At 37.7% G+C, this 5,785-nt stretch overlaps 1 pseudogene; it reads right to left on the bottom strand.

The window, feature by feature from the left end:
* Nucleotides 1-2,723: 2,723 nt before the first annotated feature.
* LOC136316030 (death-associated protein 1 pseudogene) lies at nucleotides 2,724-5,682 on the bottom strand (annotated as a pseudogene).
* Between the last annotated feature and the right edge of the window lie 103 nt (nucleotides 5,683-5,785).

The following is a 5,785-nucleotide window of genomic DNA, read 5'->3' on the forward strand; positions in this document are numbered from 1 at the left end:
GTGCGTTTTGAGGAAAAGCCTTTGTGTGATTGAAGTGCAAACTGAAGTAGCTGCTTTTTTCATAAAATAGCATTTAAAATAAGTGACCAAAATAATACTGACAAATCCTATGTATGGTGCCATGTGGGTACTACACTTATGGTGGGAATCAACTCCCAAGTTATAAAAATGTCTAATCACTATGCTATAAACCTGAAAGTCATATATCAAATGTCATCTGTAATTTAAAAGCTAAAAATTAACTCAGAAAAAATAATACTGAAGTGAGTCTGACAAAACAATTGACACTTTATAGCTAATGATAAAAATCAAACTTTAGCAAAAATTAAAATTTTAAAAACGTATCCCCCATGAGCTTGAGAGCTTCCTAATACTTAGACTTTCCTTAATAGTATAAGTAATAAGAATAAATATGGTTTTTTGATACTAATGAAATGTGTCAACATTTGGGAGATCTGCATAATTCAGTAAACAAATATTTTCCAAATGACCAAAGCATGATGTTACAAGATTATGTATGGGTAAGAGATACATGCCAAGTACAAGATTCACCAAATGGATCTTACTATGGTGTAACAGAAAACAAAGAGATCACTGAACAGTAAAAGGATCAGGTTGCCAGGGATTAGCTGCGAGGAAGGAATTAAGAGGTGGAACAGAGAATTTTTAGGGCAATATAACTATTCTGTATGTTACAATGTTGGATACATGTTATTATACATCATCAAAACACCAAGAGTAAACTATTAGCTTTGGGTGATAATGATGTGTCAATGTGGGTTCATCAACTGTAACAAATGTACTATTCTGGTAAAGGATATTGATTGGGCCCTGGCCAGTTGGCTTAGTGGTAGAGTGTTGGCCTGGCGTGCAGGAGTCCCAGGTTCGATTCCCAGCCAGGGCACACAGGAGAAGCGCCCATCTGCTTCTCCACCCCTCCCCCTCTCCTTCCTCTCTGTCTCTCTCTTCCCCTCCTGCAGCCAAGGCTCCATTGGAGCAAAGTTGGCCTGGGCACTGAGGATGGCTCCATGGCCTCTGCCTCAGGCGCTAGAATAGAATGGCCCTGGTTGCAACAGAGCAATGCCCCAGATGGGCAGAGCATTGCCCCCTGGTGGGCATGCCGGGTGGATCCCGGTCGGGCACATGCGGGAGTCTGTTTGACTGCCTCCCTGTTTCCAACTTCAGGGAAAAAAAAAAAAAAAAAAGGATATTGATGAGGGGGGGCTGTGCATCTTGGGGACCGAGGTTATAGGGGAACTCTGTACTTTCTGCTCAATTCTACTGTGAATATAAAATATATAAATACATTTAAAATTTTAATTTAAATTAAAAATTTTAAAAGATCATTAATATTTTAGATTCCACACTCCAGCTAATCTTTATGAAACTACCTACCACTTGTCAAGTTCTGGTGTAGTATCAAAAAAAATCCACAATTATCTGAAAAATTCTTTTCCAAATACATACTATGAGAGGTTGAATCTTCATGTACTTCAACCAAATCAACACACATATTATAAAGGACTAGAGGCAGAAGCAGATAGGAGAATCCAGCTATCTCCTACTAAACTAGACCATCAAAGAGCTTTGCCAAAATGTAAAACAAGGCCATTGTTCTAAGTATTTTAAATAATTATTTTTCATAAGAAGTGCTACCTTAACATGTAGTGTGTATTGCTTTGTTTTTTTAAAAAAAGTTTACTTTTAAATGAACTCATAAATATTTTAAAATTTTTATTTTTAACATGATAGATATCAGTATGTACAACCCACATGAACACAAGCTCTTTGAGGCCCTCAAAAATGTTTTAGGACTGTAAAACATTTTGAAAACAAAATGTTTAACAACTGCTACTATGCACTGATTTATTTTACATATAGTCAGGGATACTAGTTGAAATGTTGTGCTTCTAGAAAAAAAATTTAGTTCTATCTTCAAAACAGACAGCCAAGTATCCTTTGACTTATGGAATGGCAGTCAACAAGTAAAGGGCCTCTTCGTCTCTTAGTTAGGAGAAAACTATTCAGTTCCAGTTCCTTGTGCTCTCTTCAGGCAGAATATTGGAAATGACCAAGGTGGAAGCAAGAGGGCAATCAAATAATAAATTATAAAGTTCCAGTTTATGTTAAGAAGGTAAAAAAAACAGAGATATATTATTTCCAAACATAAGTAGTAAAGTAAAAACTGAAATGTGGTTTAACAGATTAAACCTGACTTGTGGTGGCACAGTGGATAAAGTGTTGACCTAGAACACTTAAGGTTGCTGGTTCAAAACCCTGGACTTGTCCGGTCAAGGTACATACAAGAAACAACTACGAGTTGATGCTTCCCGCTTCTTCCCCATTGCCTTCTCTTTTCTCCTCTAAAATCAATAAATAAAATCATTAAAAAGGTAAATATTTTGGAGTTACTCCCACCTAGACCATATACAATTCACAGAAAACCACCTATTATCTCCAGCAATCTATGTTTTTTTCACAGATCCTAAATCCCCATATAAAGAAAAGAGGGATAAAATCTCATAGGATTTTGAGTTAAATAAAGCAATAAAGAAACCTAACAAAACATCTGACTTTTATCTATTTGTTCAACATAATGAATACCTGTTATGACATTATCATCATGAGGGCAAAAAGGATAAGGAGCTCAAACCCTACACTCTAAAATTTAGGTACACAAAATTCAACAAGTGGGTAAAATATTAATTACAGTACCATTTACCTTCATGCAATATTTTTACTAAATGCAAAAATACAGAAGTTCTTGTACATTATTAAAACTGAGCAGCTGAGTAAAACCAAGTAAGATAAACTCTCAAACAAAACTCAAAAGAGTTATAGTTATTATGCTGGATAGCAGCCCATGCAATTTTTAAAAATGTTAACACAGCTTAATAGGACAATTGCTCCAAAGCACAAGCTAAGGAGATAAGTCGAACCATGTTCAAACTTTATTTTGAAGTTACTGAAAGTAGAGCTAGTATTCTCTGAAATAACTAGCACCTTGCATTAGTTTGCTAGGGCTGCCATAACAAAGTACCAGGCTAGGTGGCCTCAACAGGAATTTGTTTCCTCACAGTTCTAGTGGCTAGAAGTCCAAGAACAAGATGTTGGAGGATTTGGTTTCTTCTGAAGCTTCTCATCTTGACTTCCTGAAGGCCATCTTCTTCATTTTCACAAGCCGCTTTCCGTATGTGTCCTAATCTCCTTTTAAGGACGATTTATATATTCAGTTAGGGCTCATATAATCTTATTTTACTGTAATTACCTCTTTAAAGGCCTTATCTCCAAATACATTCACATTCTGGGGATTACGGCTTTGACATGTGAATTTCATGTGGGCACAATTCAGCCCATAACACATCTTAATTGTTTAAAGAATCTAGTACTGTGCCTGGCACACAATGAATCCTCAATATACAGTAGCCATTATGAAAGAAAGAAGGAGAGAGAGAGAAAAGAAAGAAAGAGAGAGAGAGAGAGAGAGGGAGGGAGGGAGGGAGGAAAGAAAAAAACTAGAAAGAAAAAAAGAACTACTTCCAAAAGGATTGAATTCCCTCTTTATATTCCTTCTATAATGGCAAGAAGACACCTTCCCTCGCTAACATGAGGTCTTGCACCCAAGATGCATACATTTGGACTTACTTAACTGAATCAGCCCAATCAAAATGGAAATAAAGGCAAGAGAAAAGATTGAAGGATAAATTTTCACTCTTCTCTCTATTCAGAGGAATCTAAAGGAATTGTGAGCTAAGAAGAAAAATAAGAGTTTTTAATATTAGACCTCCTTTCAAAGGTTTGCCATTGACTTAGCTCTGGGAAAGGTCAAATACCATTGGGCCCCAAGAGGAGCTATTTATTTACCATTGCCTATATCCCACCTCCTAATCTCACCAACATATGCAACAAAGCAATTACACTATTTTCTGAAAATCCATTATAGCTTTAGACATCCAAGTTTAAGAACTTTAATATGAATTTTTAATTAAATTACAAAACTAGACAAAACTTATCTAAAGGAAGCTTCATTAATCATATTTTAAAATTTCTTAGTAATTTGTTTCATTAGTTCAATTTTTATCTAATTTATTTAAAAGCTAAGTTAGCTAAATGCTTACATGACAGGGAAAATGCTTATGTATATTATCTCAGTTAATCCTTATAACCCTTTAAAGACATGAAAATTATTTTTAAGTCATGAGAAAAAAAATTTTATGATAGTTTTTTAAAATAGTTTTGTTTCTCACAAACTAGGGAAAAGCTTATTTGCCAATAAAAGAAATATCCTTATTTTATAACACAACTGAGAAACACCAAAGAGAACATGGCACCATAATTCTGATAAACTAGACTTCCTGGTTTCCAGTTCTTTTGAACTCAAAGCTTTCAGAAATACCAAAATCAGTCAATGACACCTAACAGCCATGAGACTATGGTATTTACTCCTTTAACTTCTTCTGTGTTCACACAGGTACACTAATATAGCCCATCAAATATAATCTTCCTTTGATAATGCTTAAGAATAGGAAATAAGATATCTTCTTTAGAAGAAATGCAGGGACTTCATTAAAATCAGTATTCTCTTTTTTAGCCAGAGAGAGAGAGAGAGAGACAGGGACAGACAGACAGGAAGGTAGAGAGGTGAGGATGAGAAGCATCAACTCATAGTTAAGGAACTTTAGTTGTTCACTGACTGCTTTCTCATATGTGCCTTGACGGGGGGGGGGGGGGGGGGGGGGGCTCTAGCCGAGCCAATGACCCTTGTTCAAGCCAGTGACCTCGGGGTTTAAAGCCTGGATCCTCAGAATCCTTTATTAACCAATGTCATCCCAACAAATTAAAAAAAATAGAACAAAAGCTAAACTGTGAACTTCATTTCGCTCAGGGCACAGTGATTCTCACACAGCAACCAGAACTCCCTGGAAACAAGATTTGTGGTCTGTTTCTACCTTCCTATAGGGCAGCGGTTCTCAACCTGTGGGTCGCGACCCCAGCGGGGTCGCCTAAAGCCATTGGAAAATACATAATGCATATCAGGTATTTACATTCCGAATCATAACTGTAGCAAAATTACAGTTATGAAGTAGCCACCAAAATTATTTTTTGGTTTGGGGGTCACCGCAACATGAGGAACTGTATTGCGGGGTCACGGCATTAGAAAGGTTGAGAACCACTGCTATAGGGAAATGTAAAGCAAAGAAAGGATGCTTTGCCTTAGATTTCCCAATGGAAAAGTGTTTTGAAGAAAATGCAATTCTTCAAATGTCGGGGAAATACCAGATGTTGGGAAACCAAGAATGGCTGGGGATGGCGCTGGGTCTTCTCTGTTCATTTGCAAGGCTGCTGGATATGCTGGGTTCTCCAGGAGGAATGCTTGTTCATGGAGGAATGGGGTTTCTGGTGAGCCACAGGGGAGAAGGGGTGGCGGAATCTTTGTTGCCCATCGCAATAACACTGGACAGTGGGTTTAAGCTCTCCCATTCTTGGCTGTCCTTTCTCTCTTCTTTGGTGTCCCCAGAATTTGGGTGTTTCTGCACAATTCACTCCACCCGCTTTCACAGTGGGCAGGTGTCCAGCTTTCGTCTCTAGCTTTCCCTCGGGAGGTGGCAAAGGTGGCTTGTGGCTGGGTGGGATGTGTGTGTGAGCTAGGGAGTGAGGCTCAGGCACATGTGAGTGGCAGGGTCATGCTGGCCTGCTGACTGTGGCCATGGGGAAGGGGGATACTGTAATTTTTAAAACAACATTACTAGTATCAAAGCAGAGTGGAACACAAATGTTACTAATT

The sequence above is a fragment of the Saccopteryx bilineata genome, chromosome 1 (genome assembly GCF_036850765.1).
Source record: "Saccopteryx bilineata isolate mSacBil1 chromosome 1, mSacBil1_pri_phased_curated, whole genome shotgun sequence".
In the NCBI taxonomy this organism is placed as follows: domain Eukaryota; kingdom Metazoa; phylum Chordata; class Mammalia; order Chiroptera; family Emballonuridae; genus Saccopteryx; species Saccopteryx bilineata.